Genomic DNA, 13736 nt, shown 5'->3' with positions numbered 1-13736 from the left:
CTCCTCAATCATATGAGCTCTTTAATAGAATTTTCAGGGATTGATTTTCACTGAATTTGCAAAGCATTTCCTCTTTGCATCTCACCAAGAGTATTGTTTTAACTAATTCAATTTATGGAACGATAACTCATTTTATCGTTTTATACCTAACTATAAATATTAAAAATCTTGAATTAAAATTGTTGTCCCCTAAGTTGATCCCACTTTGTAGCTAGATTGTTCTTGGTGTTTTAATATCCACTTTTGGGCTATCTCATGGTGGTCAGTTTTTATGGGTGGAGGAACCTTGAATACCAGGGGAAAACCACTGACCTTTGATAGGTAAACTGACAATCAAGAGTGAAGTCAAGTGCATTTGATAAAGCCCCGAAAATAAAACTCACAAAAAGTTGACAAGATACGCATACATCTTACAAATACAATACTATCAGGTGTGAACCAGTCTGGTCTTAATTCAACCAATGTAATATCTGCATTATAGTGTGTAAGTCATTTGTCAGACACCACAATCATCTGTAGCCAATTCTTTTTTTACGATCCATAAATTTACACATTTTGTTTGAAGTTCAGTTTAACATACTTATGTCCATAAATATTTTATATTCTGACAGCAATTGTGCAGTTTGAAGTTTAGTTAAGAGCATACTGATGTGTACATAAATATCTATATTCAGCAAATGTGCAATATCTAAACCAAAAGTGAAATTTGTTGTATTGAATTATTAGTGTTATCATAAATCATCTGTTGGTATATGATTATCTTGGAAAGGTGTGACTTCTCCTGGGGAAAACCTTTTAACACCTCAACATCAATAGTTCTTAAATACCAGTGCACTTAAGAATCATGCAATGATATCTTATTTATATCTATAATACTAAAATTACGAGGTCCAATTTGTCAGCCGTCATCGGGTAAAAACGACAAATCAAAGAATTCAACTCTATATATAACTAATATAGGACAATGGTGTAGATTAAAAATTACACCACTCCAGACCCTTTTGTTTTCCACATAATTAATATTGCCAATAATTAACAAGTTCCGGGTCTAATTCGATACCGATACCAATAGTATATTCACCTGTTAGCTATTACCTTATCTGTACGTTCCGCATTTGACAGGCGCACCACCAAACGGTGTATTTAGGATTTTGCTATATACACGGGTCATAATCAAAGGGCTGACACTACTAAATTCAATCATTGTCAAATTGTTCCCTATAGTAGCTTTATTCAGCAATCAGCAAGACTTTCTAAGATAACTAATTAAAAAATACCCCATTCCTGGATAGCCTGGACCTTTTGTTTTCCAAATAATTAATATTTCCAATAATTGATAAGTTCCAGGTCGACGGGTTCAAACAGAAAGATTTGAAAGCAGAGAAAACTGTGCATCTTATAATCGACATGACTTTATCAGATGACAATACCAATTACTAAAATATTAGGCATAGTTATATACTTTAATTCAGTCACGGACCCGCGATATCACGGGTGTGTACTTGTATAATATAAAAGTATGTTGAAATTCTTATACAATGTTCAAAAGGGCGATTTTAAACGACCTTGACTATTCATTAGGGTCTTACACAGTTGGTCCAGGTGAGATATATATTCTTAAGAATGGATTATGCAACTTGTTCTAAGGGGAATAACTCCAATAATATCTTACCGAATTGATTGTAAATGCATTTCATCTAGATTGATAATTCAGAGCAATATTGGACAATATTACAGATCCCTTATTTTAACATCTATATCGCAATTAACTAATTGACACAAATTATCATTTGTAATATATTCCATCAGCTTTATCCCAAATTTTTATGGATCAATGCTTGTTTAATTTGTTGCACATTTGTCATTTCAGGGCTTTTTGTGGCTGACTATGCAGCACTGGTTTGCTCATTGCAGGAGGTCGTACAGTGACCTAAAGTTGTTAACTTCTAAATCATTTGGTCTCTATTAGAGAGTTGTGTCATTTGCAATCATACTACATCTTCTTATTTCTATATATACAATGTATAATAAAGTGCCTAGAAAATTAACCTAACAATGTTAAGATTAGATTTGATTCGAACGTACTCCCTGGCGCCGTTCTGGAACCTGTACTTTTTGTTTCTAACTTCTACAACCACACAGCCTAAGTATTGCGCATTAGTTCTTACTTTAGCATTAAAAGACTACTAGAACACACCCGCGAAATTGCGGGCATTCAGAGCCTAGTTTAAAGTATGTAAAGTGTTGTTGGAAGAATTTTGTGAAATATTGAATGACTGGAGAATTTCAGCAAAATTATCATAAATCATAGGTTATTGGGGACAGGAAAATGTTTTTTTTTAATCCCTCCTCCTTTATTTCCAAAATTCCCAATGTGTGGTTTTCTATCAATTTCAATATGAATATACATTTAGTATGTTATGAACATTTAAGTAAGGAGCCTGTTCTTCAGTGGTTGTCGTTTGTTTATGCGTTACATATTTGTTTTTCGTTAATTTTTTGTACATAAATAAGGCCGCTAGTTTTCTCGTTTGAATTGTTTTACATTTTCATTTCGGTGCCTTTTAAAGCTGAGTATGCGGTATGGTCTTTGCTCGTTGTTGAAGGCCGTACGATGACCTATAGTTGTTAATTTCTGTGTCATTTTGGTCTCTTGTCATGCTTGTGGAGAGTTGTCAACAATGCAATCATACCACATCTTCTTTTTTTTTTTGTAATCAATGAATTTTGTAAAAGATTTAATGACTGGAGAATTTCAGAAACGGTATTAAAAGTGCACATGAATATTTTTAGCGCTTATCTGTATATTATGAACATTCACTTTATAAATAAAGTGTATTTACTTTCAATTCTAAGTTTTCTAATCGATCCATGGTGGTCATTGATATAGTATACAGACCCTCTCTATTTAATAAACTCTGTGACCACCGTAGATAGTAAACTTGAAAATGATAGCAGACAGAATTCTGAAAATACACTTTATTCGTAGTATATGTATGTTCAAAGTATACAGAAAAACGCAAACCGGAAGTATAATCTGACTTAAAATTTTGTCCAATGACGGGACAATATCCGGATGCCCTTTTTCTCGATTTTCTCCCAAAATAACTCAATCTGAATAATTATATGAATGGATGACAAATGCGACTATGCACTGTACCTATAGGACACAGAGGCGTGTTGATTAATTTATTGCGGAAAGAAGAGAAGCGACACCCAAAATGAGGTCTTCTCGTTTAATAGTATAGATAATGTTATATCTTGTACCTTACTATTTTTACTGAGTAATACTTAAAGGTTAAATTCAGTAGATGCATGTGGGATCGAATTTATAAAATTGTTGCTCTTTGCTGAACATGGACTTGTTGTGGATTCTGAATAATGTATTAAAAATCATTTCTGAGAATAAATTCTGATTATTGTCTTTAAATGATTTCCCATGAGAAATAGTTGTAGTATTAGCGTTCAAAATTTTAGATTGGAAAAGCAAATCTTCTAATTTATATTTGAGAAATTAACATCTTAAACCTTCATCAGAGATTTGTTACTTTTTATGACTTTCAGTGGTGGATCCAGAAATTTACATAATGGGGGCCCACTGACTGACCTTAGAGGGGGACGCTCCAGTCACGCTTCAATGATTCCCTATACAAGCAACCACATTTTTTGCCAAAAAGGGGGGGGGGGGGCCCTAAATCCGCCTCTGACTTTTTTTCAAAAGCAATTGAGAAGCAAGTATACTGTGGATTCATTATCATTCATTGGATACTACTTTTCGTTGATTTCGTGGGTACACACATATTTAAATGTTCAACAAATATCAATTTTTCTATAGGTTTGTATGCAAATTTCGGCAAAACCACAAACATGTACATTTTCCTTAATCGACGAAAATTGATACCCCAAAAAATAAACGAATCCAGTGTCAGTACATGACAATTAAATACTACTGAATTCTATCAATGAAGAACGGAGAACAAGAGACTTACTATAAATGTGAACAAAGTACATAATCAACCTGTTAAGGAAAAAATAAATCGGCTTCGAATAGACTATTTTCATATTACCGACTTTTGACTCGGGTTTATATTATTTTTCGACAGGTTACAACATCCTGGTACTCATGCAGTCAATTAAGAGCAGTCATAATAAGTAAAATGAAACATTTTATCGTTGTAATTTGAGGGGAAATTTTACTATTTATCAATGAGTTAAAAATGCAGTGTAAAGAAAATATGAAGCAGTATATTTTCCCCAAGAATTGTACAGATTAAAAACTTGACTTTACTTCTTTACGGTTCTCTAACTTGACTTGGAACAAGGATGTCATTACGGTTCTCTAACTTGACTTGGAACAAGGATGTCATAAGTTACTATAAACCTGTCGAAAAAATATAAACTTCGGAGTCAACAGTCAGTAATATGGAAATAGTCAATTGGTGGATTATATTCATGAATAAAATTGAAGGTGAAATTAAAATTGGATCTCTTAGGATCTCTTACTCGTGATTCTATTCAATTATTTTGGACGTTAAGGAACCAGAGTGAGAGATTGGGATTTCATTAGATTGTTAATTGAATGACAGAATTTGTTCCCTGCATTGATTGGCAGACCTGTCTGTTTGGAATATAGATTTTAAATTGTTTTAACAATAAATATACAAAAGCTGATAGATTTGTTAACAATTTATCAAGGTCTATAAAAAGAAAAAGAAATTAAACAGAAGTTTTATGTATCTGCCATATGATTTCAATTAGCATTAAATTATCCAATTGGTCATTATTTTTGGTCATATAGTTTTTCAACTTTGAAAGTTCGTTTACATACTTACATTTAATGCTATCTTATTTTTTTCTTATATTTAATACCCTTTCAATGCTTTTTTTTTATGAAAATCAGAAGTATTTTCTAAAGTTCTATATAAAAAAATGTAAATTTTTCAATCTTCACAACACAAATACCTTTTTAATTAAACAGGTGTCGTAATTACTACAAGTCTAAACTCTAAACTCCAAACAGATTAATATCTTCTGTTCCAACCTACAGACATGACTGTTCCATTCAAATTTAAGTAAAGGTTTCAATTGGCAAAATATTACATTGAAATTTTTCAAAATGTCAATTTCGGTAATCTGATCCGACTTTTCTGAGACAAGATAAATGCTAGTATAAGAAAACAATAAATCTTTGTGATACATTATATGTTGGAATAGAACATACTATTTGTTTACTGTGTTTGCACAGACATTCAATTAAAAAAAAGTAATTTTAAAAGAAAAATGGAGTTCTGAACCATGGATACAATATGTCCCCACCGACAGACAGTATTAAACTTTTAAAAATATTTTTATGAAATGTTATGAAATTTTTCAACCTAAAATATCTGTAAATATAATTTTTTTTTAATTTTCAATCATGTTTATACTGTAAACTTTTTTTTATCAAATGTCTGCATCTTACAAAGCCCAAATATAAACAAACAACCTATAGAGCATTATATAAAGAATCAACCTTTTCGTACTTTTAAAAGACAAAAACAAGAATTTTCATCTTTGCATGATTAAGCAGATCTCAAAGAAGATTCCATCTTAAAATTTACATTCAACAAATATTGGCCTTTTTGTACTTAAATAAAAAACAAAGATTTTCAACCTCACATGAGCACGCCAACCTCAAAGAAAATTCTTTAATGGCATTCAACAAATTCTGATGTACAAAAAACCTTTACCGTCTGTTTGATGTTTGCCTGATATCGTTAATGGCAGCCATTTATTATATGTTACATTCACATGCTGTTCATTACCAAACATTTAATACAAAGTAAATTGTTTCTTCTTATTAAATAACACCATATCCAAAGTCTGGTTCATGTCTCCAGGGCTAAAGCGCTGACACACACCAATAGAGCATCAACACATAAAAAAAATAAACATCAACTTTTATCAGGTTATAACATGCGATAATAAAATTGTTCTTAAAACATCTACAATTTATTTGACAAGATAAAACAGTTTTTCAATATGTCTTTTTGATAAAATAGTATTCAACGGGGACATAAAATGTCTATCTGATTTTTCCTACTGCAAATTGAACTTATAATATTCTGTCAGGAATAAATGGACAAATGGAATACATGCCAATGATGTGGCAAACAAACAGCATAATCAAACTATAAAGACAACTGGAAATAATTATAGTGGTCTCCATAAAAGAAACATCTCAATTATCAACACCATTAATAGGCCAAGCTCTAAATTTCCCTGGAAATCTTGACAACTTGTGACAAAAACATCAAATTCTATGTAAAACCACATATTCTTTCGCTTGGTAAACATTCATTAGAACTCAAAAAAAGGAATTGGGACCAAAAATAAACTCTGCTAAAAGATAGTTTTTCATTTAGTTAATACTGTAAGTTATTTCCCTTTTTATGCATTAAAATTCTTTATAAATCAACCAAATTTTTTATTTTTAAAATAAAGAACTCTTTTCATATTTGTTTGAACTCATGGTTAAGATTTGCATGTCAATAATAAAATCAACAGGTTTTCTCCCCAACATTGTAACCAGCCAAGGGAAATAACTGCAATTGAAATTGATTCATGTCAAACGTTTTGTAAGAATTATTAAGTAACCAACAGTAAATCAATTCTAAACATAAGAGGATAATAGAATCTCCTTATTTCTTTATTCTGTTCATTGATAAGAAACTGGCAACTTTTTAAAAGTTTTAAAGAATGAGAATTTTAGGTCGATAAAAGAAAAATTCCATCCATCTAAACAAAAATTTCTACACCTGCAAAACCTATTTAACATAGCTATTGTTCAGAGAAACAAATCTTTCTTTCTTAATTGGCTCGATCATACACAAACATCTCTGGCAAATTATAAAGAAGGAGTAGCTTAGGAATAAATGTCTTACAACAAACACCCAGTTTTAATTATTCTGTATCTGTATAGGATTTAGAGGGTTATAAATCACATGTATTAGTGTCTGGATGGGGTGCACCATTTCTATAAGAAGATGTGGTATGCATGCCAATGATACAACTCACCATCCAAGTCACAATCGGTTATAAGTAAATGATTATAGGTCACAAAGTACGGCCTTTGACACAGCCTTGGCTCATACCAAACAGCTAGTTATAAAAGGCTCTAACCCTTGATCATCAGTCTGTTCATCCATCAGTCTTTCTCTCTGTTGCGATCCAATCGGTCGCATTTGTATCCTCAGACACATTTTATTTTTTAATATTGTTTTTCTCTATTCTTTTAATATATATTTAGGCCATTATTCACTATTTTTAATATTTAAACACCCCATTATTTTCTAATTTCTTTTGGCCTATTTTCCAAATCATGTATATATATTTTTTTTCTGCAATTATTGAGACAATTACTTTCTATTCTGTAAAACCAATCCAAGCTGTCCTAAATCACATGTATGAAGTTCCAGATGAGTACACATTGATATAAAACATCCTTCATCTGTCAGCCATGTTGAGAGAAGCATGTGAAAAAAAGATCCTCGTCAGAAATTCTTCACACTTCAAGCATGCTATCCCTTGGACATTGACAGATTAACTGTATATCTACTGTGATTAGAAAGTTTGGATTCAATTGCCATTTTTTAGTTGGGTGAAATACAAAACATAAGAAATAACATGTGAAAACTCTTCAGAATCCTTCACACTACAAATTACAATCATGCTATCCCTTAGACATAATGACAGATTAACCTTTAATCTACTTCTATTAGAAAGTAAGGCATGTGTTCTTTTAGTTGAGGCAAGACAACATGGAAGAAATACTATGTGAAATATCATTAGAATTGTTCTCTCCACAGAAGTCAACCTCTTTATCTCCTCTGATTAGCAAGTTAGGAATTCAATTGCCTTTTTGATTAGGACCAGGGCAACCAATACAAAACATAAGAAATAACAATTGTTCTCTCTGCAATCCTAAGATTCCTAGGCATTGACAGAAAGTTCACCTCTTCTACACTGATTAGCAAGTTTTGAATTCAATTGCCATTTTTTACTTGAAGCAATATGTAAGAAATAACAATTTCTCTGCAGTTCTACTTTCCCTTGGACATAGACAGAAAGGGAACATCTCATCTCCTCTAATTAGCAAGTTAGGAATTTAATAGAGGGCAACCAATACAAAACATAACAAATAACAATGTGAACACTCATTAGAATTGTTCTCACAGAAATCAAATGTCTTTAATATAACTAACCCGCCTGGTACATAAGTCAACTTTATATTTGTGTGTTTAATTAGCAGTAATAAGAATCTATGATGTCATTGATTGATGCAAAAAAATGAATTATTAATACTTCAGCAAAACAAACTTGCTGATCAAAATCCTTCCAAAATGGCTGTGGATTTATTCATTTTTAAGGGTACAAACTGGACCAATCTGATGTACAGTAGTTGTCGTTTGTTTATGTAATTTATACGTGTTTCTCGTTTCTCGTTTTTTTATTTTATATAGATTAGACCGTTGGTTTTCCCGTTTGAATGGTTTTACACTAGTAATTTTCGGGACCTTTATAGCTTGTTGTTCGGTGTGAGCCAAGGCTCCGTGTTGAAGGCAGAACATTGAAATGGTTTACTTTTTTTAAATTGTTATTTGGATGGAGAGTTGTCTCATTGGCACTCACACCACATCTTCCTATATCCAATTACCATGCTTTATTGCTTTGTTCATATATCAGGTTTTGAGTTTTCTTGTTTAATTGTCTTACATTTGTCATTGCAGTGCCTTTTATAGCTAGCTGACTATATAGTATGCAATAGTGCTTTGCTCATTGTTAAAGGTCTGTATTGTGACCTTTAGGTGTTGACTACTCTCTATCATTTTGTCTCTGGTTGAGAGTTATAATGTCTACATCATCTTATTTTTATCAAAATATTTTTTTAATACAATCCCTAATTATGGATAACAAATAACCATTGACCACCTGAGAGATCTAAGATCGATATACTTTATACAGATCATTGGCTTCTAAAGTCCCCTAGAACAGTATTTCCATATAAATCTTTCATGCAGTAACCCACAATGTCACAGAAAGTAATTAAACAAGAAAAACCTTTAATGTCTCAAGAGTTGTAAAATTAATGGTGAGACTTTCAGATTCCATTACAAGGATAATGTATCTTATTATTGAAACCAAGTTGTACGATTGATCATTTTGTCACATACGATTGGACATTGTGTCTTTTAGAAAGTCATCAATTTTATGCTCTTCGATTAGCTGTCTGGGTACAGCACAGTCATCATTGTACTTTATAAGGAGAGGCACAGAGGCTATAGGATTGGTTTAAAATCAAACGTTCCTCAGGAAAATTTAGTCATACTTTAACCATATAAATGCCAGAACAGCATGGATTTTTCTATAGGTTTGGTTAAGAGAGTCTCAGAGCAAATAAGCATTTTCTGACAATCAAGAATGTCCATTATAACTTATAGAAGTCACTGAACCCATGACCTCTGTTCTCAAGGAGAACCACAAGGTCAAAGGTTTAAAAAAATACAAATTCTCTATAATAATTAAGCTTGTTAATTATATAAGTAAATAATAGATTGACAAAACAATGATATCAAACATCCAAGAAATTGTTATCTTTTCCTAGTAATTCAAATTTCAGTCATTCATTTTGTCTTTTAATATAATCACCCAAAAATCAAGATATATTCTATCTGAATTATTCAAGAGAGAAATAATTAGAGATTTCAATTGAATCTAAATATTTCCTAATACAAGACAGAATTCATCAATAAACAGTTATAACTTTGCCATGCATACAAATTAGAAAATTTAAAATCTGTATTGAGAATATATTGCTTAATCAGATCAGAGGGCTTGACTCAAACATCCAACAGCAATCGAATAAACTATAGTGTCTGATGATAAGGTTCAAGAACATAGTTATCCTCCTTTGACTTTTCCTTGTCTACAAATATAGTCCCTTAAGTGTCTACAAATATAGTCCCTTAAGTGTCTACAAATATAGTCCCTTAAGTGTCTTCAAATATAGTCCCTTAAGTGTCTACAAATATAGTCCCTTAAGTGTCTACAAATATAAGATCTTAGAGAACTTGACTCAAACATATCTAACAGCAATTGAATAAAGTTTAAGTGTCTGATGATACTTAGGTCATAAGACAGGGCACAGTTTAAAACACCTTTGATTTTCCTTGTCTTCAAATATAGTCCCTATAGTACGTGTCTACAAATATAGTCCCTATAGTGTCTACAAATATCAGATCAGAGAACTTGACTCAAATATCAAACAGCAACTTTAATTTTGGTTTCAAATGATTAAAGGAAGCATTATATAAATCTCATTGACCTCTGGCAGTGATAAAAATATAGACGTTTAACTGTTCTTTTCCTGTTTGACACACACAGATCTAGAAACATGAGATATTAATGGATGGGTTCCACATACGGGTTAAGCCGCTGTGGCAAATGAAGTACTACCATAGTCTCCCAATTAAGTCCGATAATCTCATTTCTTGTGACTAATTTGGGTCTCTGTGGAGCACTAGAAACTGAAAATGAGATGTCACAAATTTTGAAGCTGGAGTCACTTATATTATAAGTTGCCGATCCAGAAATTTTGATAAATGGTGGTTGACCGACTCAGACAGACTGCCTGAGAGGGGGGCCGCCCTAGTCATGCTTCAGTGATTCCCAAAATAATGATCAACCACTAAATCCACCTCTGATAATGACTAGAATCATATTCAATTTCCTTCATAATTATGAAATACTAACTTAAAAGTATTAATGTCATATTGATTTTCATACGAGAATCTTTAAATAAGATATAAATTGAAAAATTTTACAAAAATGCTGATCTGTCAATTTCGATTTTAATTTTAAAGATTTAAACTTTTCAACCTCATAATTTTTCTGACAGCCAGTTATGCAATACACTTCCTGAAAATTTGCTATGACATTTTGATGGTGAGTTACAACATCTTTACATAATATTTTATATTTTGTGTACAGATAAAATCCATCAGAAGATTATTTATAAGGCTTAAATTTCTCATAAACAGGAGATAATTTCTGGGAATCCATTTTTATTCCCGGGAAAATTCCATGGATTGAGATGTATTTCTGTCAGGATTGTAAACTTTTACTGCTGCTGAGCATGCAACATGTATTTTTTCTTGGAGCCTGTTTTGAAAATATTGACAAGTTTACAATGTATTTCAATGTATTAATGCAACTGATGTTTGCATGAAGAGCATTTTGAAAAGGAATGAAAAAAAATTACTGCATGATGAATGAGCACATTGTGTCACAGCTTAATATGAGCTGACATTTACGTCCCACCTGACTTTATTCTTTAATAACCTAGTTGTGTTAACATATATATATTTATGTTATATATTCAATTATAGATTTGAAAACATTTTCTGTATAAAGATTTTTTTTTTTGGTATTTGGTTTGAAAGAGGAATTAAATGAAATATTTTAACGCTTGCCTGGCATTTTTAACATCTGCTCCTTGATTTCCTAAGCCTTAAGGATAATTTTAGAAGTTTCCAGTACATTGTATTGAAAACAAAAGTAAAACCATTAATTTAAATTGTCAAACTAAATTTTATTTGTAATATGGATGTGGCATTTGATATTACATATTTTTGATCATTTTTTCTATGCTTACTAAAAGAAACTGATTTCACAGAAACATTATAACAACTGTGGAGTATTAAATTTCAAAGTTGATCAAAAGTGACACTTTACGATAAGAAAATGTCAAGTCCTCCAGACATCAATTTGTCTTGTAAATATTTCCCCTGAAAATAATCCAATGCAATTTGTCTAATTCATGGTCCTGTCAATCTTTTCCAAGAATTTAATACCCACAGGAGTGGACAGATTATTTTTGTCTAGTTCAACAATTTTGTCCAGTGATGACCATATTTGTTATCGCCTTCTCAAACTTAATTAGGGATAGTGTGAAATGCCTTTGTGGTCTTTAACTATACTTGTGGACATTGTCACCAAAACCATATCATTCATCAAAGTTATTCTTAAATAAATTATAATGCACCACAAGGGAAATATGATCGCAGGAAAAAAATATGTTGCGGTATTGGAATCAAATTAATAATCTCTCCTATTCTCATATTTCCGTGGCACATTATTACAAAGAGCAACAGTTGTATTTTTCTTCATTTCTGTCTCCACTCTTGTAGCTAGGTTTTTAATGGACCTGAATTTCAAATGCAAACAAAATGTTTGGCAGGGGTATAGTGACTTATAATTTCTTATATATTCACTTCAGTCAAACTCTTGTGGACATTTGTAATAGCATTTGTCGAAAATGGTGAGCATCAGTGTTGAACTGAGGAAAATCAAATTGGAAAGTCCCTCATCACATGGTAAAATCATTAAATGACAGCAAAACACATCAAAAATGAATGGACAACAACTGTCATATTCCTGACAAAATATAGACTTGTTCTATTTGCTAAATAGTACTGCTAAAGAGAGTACCCGTTACTTAGCATAATTTTACTGTATCATAATGGTCAAGAAAAAAAGAAATTTACTACCGGTAAATGTAGCAATTAAATGGTCAAAAAACCTCACACCTAGATAAGAATTTGTGTGTCTTTATATTTCATAGTAAAACTCCAGATGGATTATCTCTTTCATAGTATCTTTTTTGCTGATGTTTAAATTTTATCAATATTACCTAACAAACTTTTGTAAAAAAAAAAGTATAATGTTATAACAGATTAGATAAACGAGACTCAAAGCTAAGTCATTAATTCTATGATCATATATAAACTATTCCTTTGATTCTAAATAGAAAATAATTGATTTTTCCTTTCAAACCATCCATCTATACCATGAAATTATACATTAAAACTGTAATCATATTTCACATTTATTTTGTCTTGAAACATTAGACACCAACAGAACTTATAATCTAAGTCAAAAGAAATTATTGCATCTTGATTCAGTTTTACTTGAAATATTGATATTACAGATATATGATAGTGCACAAATGTACAGTGCATGGACATAAGTATTGATAGCTATCTATTTATAAGAAACCACATTTAAGAGAAAAAATGCTGTTTTAATCAAAACCAGCAATCCATAGGTATATATATAAATTTAAATTGTAATTGAAAGCACTCACAGGGTTTGAACTCACAACTGCAGTATTGACATGTATGATTAGGGGCCTTTTATAGCTGACTATGTGGTATGGGCTTTGTTCATTTAGGGGCCTTTTATAGCTGACTATGTGGTATGGGCTTTGTTCATTGTTGAAGGCCATTATACATTGACCTATCATAGCTGTTTACTTCTGTGTCATTTGGTCTCTTGTGAATATGATACCACATCTTCTTTTTTATATTTAGGTTAAGTGATACAAAAGATGAACTATTAGATTAGTTCACTTCCCAAACCATAAGGCCCTTAAAAAGGTGTTTTGTATTGAAATAATGTATGGAGACTTTAAGTGACTGAATACTTAATGGTTATAGTTTTCTGCTCCCTTTACTGCTTTAGTCTGAAATTGCTGTAAATGGAACTTTCAACTGATATACTAGTAAGAGGTTTAGCTAGTTATAAAACCAGGGTGTCAAATGCCCTCTATACACTTTTCCTGATCTGTGACTAATGGTACACAAAACCAAAAGATTACAATAAATTTTAAGGTAATTAATTTTAACTGAATGCACTGT

The 13736-nt window shown here is 31.5% G+C and overlaps 1 protein-coding gene across 2 annotated transcripts in view; it reads right to left on the bottom strand.

Moving 5' to 3' along the window:
• LOC139498924 (exostosin-1b-like) overlaps positions 1-13736 on the bottom strand; it is a 79913-nt gene that overhangs the window by 9984 nt on the left and 56193 nt on the right. The gene's annotated exons all lie outside the window — the stretch shown is intronic.

This window comes from Mytilus edulis, chromosome 12 (genome assembly GCF_963676685.1).
Source record: "Mytilus edulis chromosome 12, xbMytEdul2.2, whole genome shotgun sequence".
In the NCBI taxonomy this organism is placed as follows: domain Eukaryota; kingdom Metazoa; phylum Mollusca; class Bivalvia; order Mytilida; family Mytilidae; genus Mytilus; species Mytilus edulis.
The sequence above is the reverse complement of the archived record's forward strand: the minus strand, read 5'-3'. Positions and strand labels throughout refer to the sequence as shown.